We start from the raw sequence: 14,871 nt of genomic DNA on the forward strand, positions 1-14,871 counted from the left end.
GAAGGAAAAAAATAGAACATCAGTGAAGAGCATAATATTCCCTGTTCTCTTTGATTCCCAAATCAAAGAAAATTGAGAGCTTGTCTTAGAAATGATTAGGAAGGTTTTTCTTTCAATCACAAAAAGGGCCTGCCTGATTTTCTAGCTCTGGAGATTATATAACTCATCTTTATAAAACCTCGGACATACAGAAGGTACCAGGATTTTCAGGAAGCTCCCCAGGATCTTGCCCCATCTCATTCACTTACCCTCATAGCACGCCCCAGCTTATTTATCCATATAATGAACGGAGGCAGTGAATTAGATGACTGTCAACCGTAACCACAGTGATTGTTCAGTTCTAACATCTTAATCCAGGATGAATGACCCATGGAGACGACTTGGGGAGCAGTGGACCTTCCTTCCTTGGCTTTTTCTATAGGCAAACTATAGGTCCTTTCCATAAGGTCCACATGTACTCTAAGGGCTCTTCAAATATTACATCCAGTCCTCATGAAGACAAGCACTATTAATAGTGTCAATTTACAGATAAAGAAACTGAAGTACAAAGCATTTAATTCAGCCAAAGTCGCACAAGCCTAGCTAGTTAAGTGGTAGGGACACATTTCAGACTGAGTCACCTTGGCCCCACAGTGAATGCTCTCAACATTCTCAAACTGAGTGAGCCTGTCTCACTCAGCTTCTGGACAGTTCAAATCCTGCCAACCCTACTTCCCAGTATCAACACCTCAAACAGATTTATGTCTCACTTTGCTCAAACCTAAAATAGGAACACAAAAACATGCCTCACTGTGGTGGTGTGACGTATAAACAATGTATCATTTGTAAAATATTCACTTATTGGCATTTGCTAGCTGTGTGATCTTGGTCAAGTTTACTTACTCTCTCTGTGCCTCAGTTTGCATATCTGTCAAACATAACAGTACCCATTTCAGGGAACTGCTGTGAAAATCACCTGTAAAGCACTCAGAATAGGACCTGACACAGAGAAACTACTCTTTAAGTGTTGTTATTAATACTATTATATTAGATGTCAGATTATTATAATAATATGTTTTGTTATGTTATATTATAATTATATGCCAGGTACTATGCAGGTACTATGCAGGTACTATGCCAGGTACTATGCAAAGCACTGGAGAGACAGCATTAAACAAGAAAGGTGGGTTCCTCCTCTCAGGTCTAGTGAAGGAACAAATAATGACAAATGATAAAATGTTTGGAGTGTTACAAAGGAGAGCTACGCGCTGCTCTGGGAGCAACCAATATAAAGCTCTAACCAGGACTGGGGATCAGGGAAGTCTTCCATAACAAAGTAATTTAATATAGCAGATGCCAAAATCTTCATTTCTCCCCAGAGTGTTTTCCTTCCTTGCTCTTCCTATTGTCTCATCTCCTTTCTTCACCTTTACCACCCAATCCATGAACAAGATCTATAGGATTTAATTCCAAAGTGTACCCCACTTCTCCTCCATTCCCTTATCTACCAGAAGAAGATATTGATATTACCCCCTCAAGGGTAGTATCATCTGAGTCACCAATATCTCCACATTGCATCCTGTACAGATCATCCAAAAGGTTCTGCCACCCCTCCTAACTCCCTCTCCCTGCCACCCGGTGATTTCTCGCTGTCATTTCTACTAGGCATTCTCCATTTAGCATCCAGGGTAATATTTTTTAAATGTAAGTGTAAATTAAAATGTTCCAACGGCTTCCATTTAGACTTAATATCTGAGCCCTGACCATGGCCTAGAAGGCCCTAGATTTCTGCCCCACCCACCTCTTTGATTTATCTTATGCTTCTCTAACTCTATCACAGTGTTCTAGGAAACTTGGCCTTTTTTCCCTTTGACTGTACAAAGCTCATCTCTGCCTCAGGCCATTGTACTTGCTGCTATCTCTCTCGGGAGTATCCTTTTTTAATCTTTCAGCTCACAGCTCATATCACTAAGAAGTGATCTAACCTGGCTACAGTAACCAAAACAGCATGGTACTGGTACCAAAACAGAAATATTGATCAATGGAACAGAACAGAGCCCTCAGAAATAATGCCGCATATCTACAACCATCTGATCTTTGACAAACCTGACAAAAACAAGACAAGGGGAAAAGATTCCCTATTTAATAAATGGTGCTGGGAAAACTGGCTAGCCATATGTAGAAAGCTGAAACTGGATCCCTGCCTTACACCTTACACAAAAATTAATTCAAGATGGATTAAAGACTTACATGTTAGACCTAAAACCATAAAAACCCTAGAAGAAAACCTAGGCAATACCATTCAGGACACAGGCATGGGCAAGGATTTCATGTCTAAAACACCAAAAGCAATGGCAACAAAAGTCAAAATCGACAAATGGGATCTAATTAAACTAGAGAGCTTCTGCACAGCAAAAGAAACTACCATCAGAGTGAACAGGCAACCTACAAAATGGGAGAAAATTTTTGCAACCTACTCATCTGACAAAGGGCTAATGTCCAGAATCTACAATGAACTCAAACAAAGTTACAAGAAAAAAACAAACAACCCCATCAAAAAGTGGGTAAAGGATATGAACAGACACTTCTCAAAAGGAGACATTTATGCAGCCAAAAAACACATGAAAAAATGCTCATCATCACTGGCCATCAGAGAAATGCAAAGCAAAACCACAATGAGATACCATCTCACACCAGTTAGAATGGCCATCATTAAAAAGTCAGGAAACAACAGGTGTTGGAGAGGATGTGGAGAAATAGGAACACTTTTATACTGTTGGTGGGACTGTAAACTAGTTCAACCATTGTGGAAGTCAGTGTGGCGATTCCTCAGGGATCTAGAACTAGAAATACCATTTGACCCAGCCATCCCATTACTGGGTATATACCCAAAGGATTATAAATCATGCTGCTATAAAGACACATGCACATGTATGTTTATTGCGGCACTATTCCCAATAGCAAAGACTTGGAACCAACCCAAATGTCCAACAATGATAGACTGGATTAAGACAATGTGGCAGATATACACCATGGAATACTATGCAGCCATAAAAAATGATGAGTTCATGTCCTTTGTAGGGACATGGATGAAGCTGGAAACCATTATTCTCAGCAAACTATCGCAAGGACAAAAAACCAAACACCGCATGTTCTCACTCATAGGTGGGAATTGAACAATGAGAACACATGGACACAGGAAGGGGAACATCACACTCCGGGGACTGTTGTGGGGTGGGGGGAGGGGGGAGGAATAGCATTAGGAGATATACCTAATGCTAAATGACGATTTAATAGGTGCAGCACACCAACATGGCACATGGATACATATGTAACAAACCTGCACATTGTGCACATGTACCCTAAAACTTAAAGTATAATAAAATAAAATAAAATAAAATAAAATTAAAAAATTAAAAATAAAAGAAGTGATCTAATCTAATGTATACCACCCTCTCCCACCCAACCACCACCCTCAAGAGAGCCTGGCCTGCCCCATCTGATTACCCTTGTATTGCCTCTCAATACCACCATTAAAACATTATCTTGTTCCTTCATTGCTTGCTTGTTTTCCCTCTGTCTCCCCAGTGCTAGAATATGAGATTCATAGGACTTTGCCTTCCTATTTGCTACTTTCCCCATTGTCTAGAAAAGCGCCTGGCACATAGCAGGCACTCAATAAATATTTGTGATTTGAATGACTGAAGTGAATTTAACCTGGATCCTTGCATTAGCCCATTTTCACACTGCTATAGAGAACTGCCAGAGACTGGGTAATTTATAAAGAAAGGAGGTTTAACTGACTCGCAGTTCTGCACGGCTTGGGAGGCCTCAGGAAACTTACAATCATGGCAGAAGGGGAAGCAGGCATATCTTACACGCAGCAGTCAAAAGAGAGAGTGAAGTGGAGGGGAGATCTCATGAGAACTCACCCACTCACTATCACAATAACAGCATGGGGGAAACCGCCCCCATGATCCAAACACCTCCCACTAGGTCTCTCTCTCAACACCTGGGGATTACAATTTGAGATGAGATTTGGGTGGGGACACAAAGCCAAACCATATCAATTCTAAAAGAGGGACGAGAGATGGTCACGTGGAGAGGAGAGGCAAGAACGTGCCAGGCAGGGGTACAGTATGAGCAAAGGCCTGGGCTGGCAAGAGCATGGCATCTCTCACAAACGACAGAGGCCAATACAGCCAAAGCACAGAGAGCCAGGGAGGCATGGTGCAAGATGAGGCTGGCAGATGAGTTATGCTGTAGACTGTTGACTTTTGTAAGGGCAGTGAGAAGCCCTTTTTTTTCATTTTGATTTAGCAATTTCCTTTTTTATACATATATTTTATATATATATATATTTTATTATACTTTAAGCTAAGCAACCCATTTAGTGCTTTTGGAGGAACCTCTGTAGCCAATGCATGGATTTAAGGTGGATACATAACGTCACATAGCTTCTTTTCCTCTGCCTCAATTCTAACAAAAACTTTGTGGGGCAAATATGATTATTTCTAAACTACAGATTGAAAAAGCAGATTCTGAGAGCATAAAGAAGTTGCTGAAGGTCAGAATTTCTTTATTTTGCCTTGTCCTGGCTTGAAGCAGCCATGAATGAAGGAAACAGTGAGAAATGAAAGAGATCACCAAATGGAACTGATGCTCACAGGGCATCCTCTCCTCTCCTGAGGCAGGAGGGCATAGGGCCTAACACACATAGAAGCTTCTCTTGTAATCAATATTCTTCTTCCCCGTGAAAAGACTGTCAGGAATCTTGTCTCTTAAAGAGCTTCTCTGCTCTGCGAATTCTAACAACTGTCTTTACTGTAGAAACTTGTCCTCCTGCTGCTCCTAGTTAAAATCGGAATCTTGGATGAATAGATATATTACACCACTGGTCTGTGAGAGTAGTAAGGCCATTCATTCATTTGCTCGAACAATTTAGGTCCATCTTTTTCACCTGTAACTGATGAGGTCACTGCCCTGGTTTGCTGCCACGTGGCTTTTCTCCCTTCTTCTCTCCTCCAGAAGAAGGATGAGAGCCCAGAGCTGTGCCTGCTGCAGGTTGAAGGGAGCAGACAAAAAGCAGTTCCTGGGCACCGACTGTGTGCCAGGCTTCATGCCAGGTGCTGTTCATGCCCTATCTCATTTCATCCATACACAGCAATTCCTTTCCTGTTTTGCTGATGAAGAGATCTAAGCGGCAGTTTTTACATTAAAAATACTAAACATATTAGAATCAAAGTATATGTATTCTCTATTCCAACAGCCCCTGTGCTGGATCCAACCTCATCATCTTTCACATGATAAGAACCACTTTACAGTAACTCAGACTCTGCTCTTCCTCCCAACTACTGCATCCTCCATTACCACCAGAGTGATCTGGAAAAAGCACAAACATGATTGGGTTTCTCCTCCGCTTTGAAGCATTCCCTGGCTCCCCACTGCCTGAAGTTAACAGAGAGTGAGGGAGGCATGGTACAAGATGAGGCTGGCAGATGAGTCATGCTAAAGACTGTGGACTTTTGTGAGGGCAGAGAGAATCTCTTTTAAGGCTTAAATAACCTGTCTAGTATGAAGTAGACAGTAGCTCAGTAAAGAATGAAAGCAATCATGCTTGAAGCACAATAATAAAAGTGCTATTAGAGCAATGGCAGAGGAGGGAGGTGATTCATTATATTTTTGCTGGGGGAGCAGCAATGGGGGCGGTGAAGACTTCACAGAAGGGGGTTGGGCTGGGTTTGATGGTGAACAGAGGGGTCCCTCTAAAAAAATTGACGGCAACCTGCACAAAGCCACTGAAAGGCGGAAGCTGTGGCTCTGGCTGCCCCAAGGACACACAGCAGCCTATAGACTCTTTCTCTCAGGACTCCAAGGAGCAGCATAGCAATAAGCAATGATTTGTTGTAGCTCAGCTGTCAGGCAGCTTACCTAAATGTTAGCACCCACATGAACTGCATAATGATTTATGAAGCTCAATTTCTCCACTAATACAAGCAAACAGATTTAGTTACAGTTAGAGAGGGCTTGGGGGAAAGGCAGCCTCTAGAGAGAGGCCAAGACTACCACCTCCGTCGCCCCGACTCCATCTCTATGGAGCACTAAAGTACTGATTTGGATCAAGACCAAGGAGGATAGAGGCTCAGCGCTGGAGCAGAGCTTTCAATGTGATAAGGAAAATGATTAAAAAAAACAACCCTGGAATCTGAATGTTAGATCTTCAGCTTTCCCTTTTTTGTCTTCTACATTTGGCTTTGGAAATATCTCTTCTCTCACGAGGCTAAGGAAGGGGTATCCATGTCCTGGGAAGGTCGAGTAGACACCACAAGGGTACCACAATATAGGAGATCAGGGGAAGGGAGGCTTCATTTGTCTGCTGAGGCATTTCCTAGCCTAGACATTAAGCTAAAAGTGCAAAGAGAGTCCTTAACATTTTCCCAGTTCTGCTCGTTGGGACTAAGAGCTCTATAGAGAAATTAGGTTCAAATCACAGCTGATAATGAAAAGAAACCATTTGTTCAGGTTCATTTTCTATGTATCTTGCCCTTGAAACTTAGCAGTCCAAAGTCAGTGGTAGTTGGAGATTGTCCTTTGTCCCAAAGTTTAGAGTTGCCACCTCCCAGGACCACATAAAGAAACAGGAGGACTCAAATTCAGGTCTTGTGGTTGATTTCTCTGGGACTTTGGCACTGCTAACACAGGAGCCCACAAAAGGCTCTAGAAGCACGGGCAGGGAAGCAGAGTCAGCTTCAACTCCTGCATTCATCCAGGAGCAGAGCTCCTACTGATAAATGCAAATTAATGCATTCTAGGCCACCTGGGCCTCTTGCATTGCTTAGCATGTTCTTGCAGCTTCTGTAAGCTTGAGCATGCATTTAGTCAGTCCATAAGTGTCACTTTTCTGTAGACAGGTTTTTGCAATATACTCCTAAGGAAATGAGATATGGTCATCTTCCAGAGTATTCTAACTCACTTCCTGTGGTCTTTGTTTTGTGCAGGAGATACAAGGATAAATGGAAGGCAATTCAGATAACCAGGGCTTTCAGCATGGGGCTTACTGTCAGAACTTGGAAAAAAACGTATTTGTTGATGGGAAAAAGGTACAGATAAGAAAATGGAAACTCCAAAAGGTGAATAGATGATCGGCAGACAGGATATAATGTAAAATGTGAGGCAGAGTATTACTCTTACTCTATATACCAACCCTGCACTGTCTGTGTAACTGAACTTACAATTATATATAAATACATTTATATTTACTTTCAAAATAATTCAACCCTCCTCTTCAAACTCAGTGCTATAGTGCTAATTTAGGCAATTAATATCTCTTTGATTTGTCTATTACAAGAACCTCCAGCTCCTTCCTCCTCTAACTAGCCACCAGAGGGTGTGTTTATCTAAAGCAAGCATGATCATATTACTACCTTGCTTAAACCATTCAATGGCTCCCTGTGATTCTCTTTTACCTATTTGACTAGTCTATACTCCCCAGTTATTCAATTAAACATGAATCTAGGTGTTGCTGTGGAAGGTATTTTATACATAGGATTAAAGTCCATAATCAGTTGACTTTGAATCAGGGAGATTATCCCAGCTCTTCTGAGTGGGCCTGATTCAATCAGCTGAAAGGCTGTAAGAACAGAACTGGGGCTTCCCTGATGAAGAAGAAACTCTGCCTATGTACAGAAGCTTTAGCTCATTCCCTAGATTTCCAGGCTTCTCTTATCATGGCCTGTCCTTTATGAAGCTCAATTTCTCCACTAATACAAGCAAACAGATTTAGTTACAGTTAGAGCAGGCTTGGGGGAAAGGCAGCCTCTAGAGAGAGGCCAAGACTACCACCTCCGTCGCCCCGACTCCATCTCTATGGAGCACTAAAGTACTGATTTGGATCAAGACCAAGGTTTTGACTTGTCTAGCCTGCCCCTACAATCACTTAAGCCAACTGCTTGCATTAAATCTCTTAATATATTTATTGAGCTAGATAGATATATCTTACTGGTTGTGTTTCTGTGATTGAACACTGATTTATACACTCATCATAACTCATAAGATGAGATTCAAAGGGTGGAGGCCTTTTTGACCCTGGCAAAGGTGTTTAAGCAAAACTTCTGATGAATTACTGGCTGGCCACTAAGCTATGCCAACTCAGAGGTGAACCCATGAAAGCCAGATGTAAAATTTTTTAAACAATTTTTTAGAGAGCAGCTGAGCAGCCAGAAGAGACTATACCAGGAGAGAAACAGACTCCAGAGAATTAATTCAAAAAATGTCTGGGCACAGTGGCTCACGCCTGTAATCCCAGCACTTTGGGAGGCTGAGGCAGGTGGATCACTTGAGGTCAGGAGTTCAAGACCAGCCTGGCCAACACGATGAAACCCCGTCTCTACTAAAAATACAAAAATTAGTCATGCGCGGTGGTGTACACCTGTAATTCCAGCTACTCGGAAAGCTGAGGCAGGAATTGCTTGAACCTGGGAGGCAGAGGTTGCAGTGAGCCGAGATCATGCCACTGCACTCCAGAGTGGGTAACAAAAGCAAAACAACGCTTCCAAAAAAAAAAAAAAATTAATTCAAAAAATAAGGAAACAAATAAAAACAACAACAAATGGATTCCATTACAAGATGGCCAAATAGGAACAGCTCTGGTCTGCAGCTCCCAGCATGATCAACGCAGAAGGTGGGTGATTTCTGCATTTCCAACTGAGGTGCCTGGTTTATCTCACTGGGACTGGTTGGACAGTGGGTGCAGCCCAAGGAGGGTGAGCTGAAGCAGGGTGGGGTGTTGCCTCACCTGGGAGGCACAAGGGGTCAGGGGATTTTCCTTTCCTAGCCAAGGGAAGTTGTGACAGACAGTACCTAGAAAAACAGGACACTTCCACCCAAATACTGCACTTTTCCAATGGTCTTAGCAAATGGCACACCAGAAGATTATATCCGGTGCCTGAATTGGCAGGTCCCACACCCATGGAGCCTTGCTCACTGCTAGTACAGCAGTCTGAGATTAGCCAGCAGCCTGGAAGGGAGGGGGCAACCGCCATTGCTGAGGCTTGAATAGGTAAACAAAGTGGCTGGGGAAGCTTGAACTGGGCAGAGCCCACTGCAGCTCCACAAGGCCTACTGCCTCTGTAGACTCCACCTCTGGGGGCAGGGCATACCTGAACAAAAGGCAGCAGAAACTTCTGCAGACTTAAAAATATCTGCCTGACAGCTCTGAAGAGAGCAGTAGTTCCCCCAGCATGGTGTTTGAGCTCAGAGAATGGTCAGACTGCCTCCTCAAGTGGGTCCCTGGTCCCCCTGTAGCCTAACTGGGAGACACCTCCCAGTAGGGGCTGACTGACACCTCATACAGGCAGGTACCCCTCTGGGATGAAGCTTCTAGAGGAAGGATCAGGCAGCAATATTTGCCGTTCTGCAGCCTCCGCTGGTGATACCCAGGCAAACAGCATCTGGAGTGGACTTCCAGCAAACTCCAATAGACCTGCAGCTAGAGGACCTGACTGTTAGAAAGAAAACTAATAAACAGAAAGGAATAGCATCAACATCAACAAAAAGGACATCCACACCAAAACCCCATCTGTAGATCACCAGCATCAAACACCAAAGGCAGATAAAACCACAAAGGTGGGGAGAAACCAGAGCAGAAAAGTTGAAAAATTCTAAAAACCAGGGCACCTCTTCTCCTCCAAAGGATCTCAGCTCCTCACCAGCAATGGAACAAAGCTGGACGGAGAATGACTTTGATGAGCTGACAGAAGTAGGCTTCAGAAGGTCGGCAATAACAAACTTCTCCGAGCTAAAGGAGGATGTTCGAACCCATCGCAAGGAAGCTAAAAACCTTGAAAAAAGGTTAGATGAATGGCTAACTAGAATAAACAGTGCAGAGAAGACCTTAAACGACCTGATGGAGCTGAAAACCGTGACACAAGAGCTACATGACACATGCACAAGCTTCAATAGCTGATTCGATCAAGTGGAAGAAAGGGTATCGGTGATTGAAGATCAAATGAATGAAATAAAGCGAGAAGAGAAGTTTAGAGAAAAAAAAGTAAACAGAAATGAACAAAGGCTCTAAGAAATATGGCACTATATGAAAAGACTAAATCTATGTTTGATTGGTGTACCTGAAAGTGACGGGGAGAATGGAACCAAGTTGGAAAACACTCTTCAGGATATTATTCAGGAGAACTTTCTGAACCTAGAAAGGCAGGCCAACATTCAAATTCAGGAAATACAGAGAACATCATAAAGATACTCTTCAAGAAGAGCAACCCCAAGACATTTAATTGTCAGATTTACCAAGGTTGAAATCAAGGAAAAAAATGTTAAGGGCAGCCAGAGAGAAAGGTCGGGTTACGCACAAAGGGAAGCCCATCAGACTAACAGCGGATCTCTGGGCAGAAACTCTACAAGCCAGAAGAGAGTGGGGGCCAATATTCAACATTCTTAAAGAAAAGAATTTAAAGAAGAAACGAGAGAAGAATCAAAGAGACGCAATAAAAAATGATAAAGGGATATCACCACCGATCCCACAGAAATACAAACTACCATCAGAGAATAGTATAAACAACTCTATGCAAATCAACTAGAAAATCTAGAAGAAATGGATAAATTCCTCGACACATACATCCTCCCAAGACTAAACCAGGAAGAAGCTGAGTCTCTGAATAGACCAATAACAGGCTCTGAAATTGAGGCAATAATCAATAGCTTACTAACCAAAAAAAGTCCAGGACCAGATGGATTCACAGCTGAATTCTACCAGAGGTACAAGGAGGAGCTGGTACCATTCCTTCTGAAACTATTCCAATCGATAGAAAAAGAGGGAATCCTCCCTAACTCATTTTATGAGGCCAGCATCATCCTGATACCAAAGCCTGGCAGAGACACAACCAAAAAAGAGAGTTTTAGACCAATATCCTTGATGAATATTGATGCAAAAATCCTCAGTAAAATACTGGCAAACCAAATCCAGCAGCACATCAAAAAGCTTATCCACCATGATCAAGTGGGCTTCATCCCTGGGATGCAAGGCTGGTTCAACATACGCAAATCAATAAATGTAATCCAGCATATAAACAGAACCAATGATAAAAACCACATGATTATCTCAATAGATGCAGAAAAGGCCTTTGACAAAATTCAACAACCCTTCATGCTAAAAACTCTCAATAAATTAGGTATTGATGGGACATAACTCAAAATAATAAGAGCTATCTATGACAAACCCACAGCCAATATCATACTGAATGGGCAAAAACTGGAAGCATTCCCTTTGAAAACTGGCACAAGACAGGGATGCCTTCTCTCACCACTCCTATTCAACACAGTGTTGGAAGTTCTGGCCAGGGCAATCAGGCAGGAGAAAGAAATAAAGGGTATTCAATTAGGAAAAGAGGAAGTCAAATTGTCCCTGTTTGCCCAAAATCTCCTTAACCTGATTAGCAACTTCAGCAAAGTCTCAGGATACAAAATCAATGTGCAAAAATCACAAGCATTCTTGTACACCAGTAACAGACAAACAGAGAGCCAAATCATGAATGAACTCCCATTCACAATTGCTTCAAAGAGAATAAAATACCTAGGAATCCAACTTACAAGGGATGTGAAGGGCCTCTTCAAGGAGAACTACAAACCACTGCTCAACGAAATAAAAGAGGACACAAACAAATGGAAGAACATTCCATGCTCATGGATAGGAAGAACCAAAATCATGAAAATGGCTATACTGCCCGAGGTAATTTATGGATTCAATGCCATCCCCATCAAGCTACCAATGACTTTCTTCACAGAATTGGAAAAAACTATGTTAAAGTTCATATGGAATCAAAAAAGAGCCCGCATTGCCAAGACAATCCTAAGCAAAAAGAACAAAGCTGGAGGCTTCATGCTACCTGACTTCAAACTATACTACAAGGCTACAGCAACCAAAACATCATGGTACTGGTACCAAAACAGACATATAGACCAATGGAACAGAACAGAGCCCTCAGAAATAACACCACACATCTACAACCATCTGATCTTTGACAAATCCGACAAAAACAAGAAATGGGGAAAGGATTCCTATTTAATAAATCCCTACATACGGCTAACAGGGAAAACTGGCTAGCCATATGTAGAAAGCTGAAACTGGATCCCTTCCTTACATCTTATACAAAAATTAATTCAAGATGGATTAAAGACTTAAATGTTAGACCTAAAACCATAAAAATCCTAGAAGAAAACCTAGGCAATACCATTCAGGACATAGGCATGGGCAAGGACTTCATGACTAAAACACTAAAAGCAATGGCAACAAAAGCCAAAATAGACAAATGGGATCTAATTAAACTAAAGAGCTTCTGTACAGCAAAAGAAACCACCATCAGAGCAAATAGGCAACCTACAGAATGGGAGAAAATTTTTGCAATCTACCCATCTGACAAAGGGCTAATATCCAGAATCTACAAAGAACTTAAACAAATTTACAAGAAAAAAACAACCCCATCAAAAAGTGGGCAAAGGATATGAATAGACACTTCTCAAAAGAAGACATTTATGCAGCCAACAAACACATAAAAAAATGCTCATCATCACTGGTCATCAGAGAAATGCAAATCAAAACCACGATGAGATACCATCTCACATGAGTTAGAATGGCGATCATTAAAACATCAGGAAACAGATGCTGGAGAGGATGTGGAGAAATAGGAAAGCTTTTACACTGTTCGTGGGAGTGTAAACTAGTTCAACCATTGTGGAAGACAGTGTGCCGATTCCTCAAGGATCTAAAACTAGAAATACCATTTGACCCAGCGATTCCATTACTGGGTATATACTCAAAGGATTATAAATCATGCTACTATAAAGACACATGCACATGTATGTTTATTGCAGCACTATTCACAATAGCAAAGACTTGGAACGAACGCAAATGTCCATCAATGATAGACTGGATTAAGACAATGTGGCACATATACACCATGGAATACTATGCAGCCATAAAAAAGGATGAGTTCATGTCCTTTGCAGGGACATGGATGCAGCTGGAAACCATTATTCTGAGCAAACTATCACAAGGACAGAAAATGAAACAATGCATGTTCTCACTCATAGGTGGGAATTGAACAATGAGAACACTTGGACACAGGGTGGGGAACATCACACCCCGGGTCCTGTTGTTGCGGGTGTTCGGGGAAGGGATAGCATTAGGAGAAATACCTAATGTAAATGACGAGTTAATGGGTGCAGCAAACCAACAGGGCACATGTATACCTATGTAACAAACCTGCACACGTTGTGCACATGTACCCTAGAACTTAAAAAGTATAAAAAAAAAAAAACACAGAAAATTTCGTGAGGCAATGTGGGGAGTGATGGTGAACAGAACTTCTTTCCCAGCCTGAGATTTAACAACTCTGGGGGCTTTCAAATGGCTTGTAATGGTGGCTGTCTTGATTTCAGTTTTTAATCATTTATTTAGTAGCTTTTCCCATGTTTTCTTCCTTAATGTGAAACACACTGGGCTCTCCTGGTGTGTAAGGTGTGAGGAGCTAGAGGAGACAAGACGCCTCTCATGCCTCCACCTCTCAGGTGTCTTGTTATCTGCTGAACACTGCCAACTGCAGTGGTGGTTGATAAAGCTTGGCCCTGTGTCCCCATCCAAATCTCTTCTCAAACTGTGATCCCCACGTGTCGGAGGAGGGGCTTGGTGGGAGGTGATTAAATCATGGGTGCAGATTTTCCCTTTGCTATTCTTGTGATATTGAGTGAGTTCTCACGAGATCTGACGGTTTAAAAGTGAATGGCGCTTCTCCCTTTGCATGTTCTCTCTCCTGCTAAGCCACGGTAAGACGTGCTTGCTTCCCGTTCACCTGCCACATGATTGTAAGTTTCCTAAGGCCTCCCAGCCATGCTTCTGTACAGCTTGTGGAACTGTGAGTCAATTAAACCCCTTTCTTCATAAAAACAACAACAACAACAGATACCCTGGGGGAATCAGAATTCAGAATTGTTACAATATATTTTCAAAATATCAAGTTATCCACTAAAAAAAAAAAACTAAAGAAATAGAAAAGTGTGTTCCATTAATAGGAAAAAAAGCAGAAAAAAGACTCCATCTCTGAGGGTCCAGATTTTGGACTTAGCCAAGAAAGCAGTACTTATAAATGTTTACACAGAACTAAAGGAAACCATCTTTAAAGACTTAAAAGTATAACAATAATGACTCATCAAATAGAGAATGTCAATAAATAAAAATTATTTTAAAAACATAAAATGAAAATTCTACAGTTGAAAAGTACAATAACTGAAATAAAAAATTTATGAAAGAAGGTTTAATGGCAGATTTGTGCTTATAAAAAAATCAGCAAACTTGAAGATAAATCAGTAGAAATTATCCAATCTCAATAGCAAAAAAAAAAAAAAAAAAAAGAAGAAGGAGGAGAAGGAGGAGGAGAAAGGATAGAGCCTCAGAGACATTTGAAAGTCCTCATGCATCCAAACATAGATAGTAAAAGTCCCAGGAGAGGGAGAAAATCAATATACAAAAATCAATTGTAAAGATGGCACAAACACACTTTTCCCTGTTCTTCCTCTTTAAATACAATTAACTACTCTTAAAATAATTCAGCAGGCAATCATGAAAGGTCTCTGAAAGGTGTAAAAAAGAAGGTAGACTGGGCTGGGTGCAGTGGCTCACACCTGTAATCCCAGCACTTTGGGAGGCCTAGGCAGGCCGATCACCAGGTCAAGAGACGGAGACTATCCTGGCTACTATGTGAAACCCCATCTCTACTAAAAATACAAAAAATTAGCCAGGCATGGTGGCAAGTGCCGGTAGTCCTGAAGTCAGGAGTTCCAGACCAGCCTGGCCAACATGGCGAAACCCCATCTCTAAATCTACAAAAA

This window comes from Hylobates moloch, unplaced genomic scaffold (genome assembly GCF_009828535.3).
Source record: "Hylobates moloch isolate HMO894 unplaced genomic scaffold, HMol_V3 SCAFFOLD_5, whole genome shotgun sequence".
NCBI classification, from domain to species: Eukaryota; Metazoa; Chordata; class Mammalia; order Primates; family Hylobatidae; genus Hylobates; species Hylobates moloch.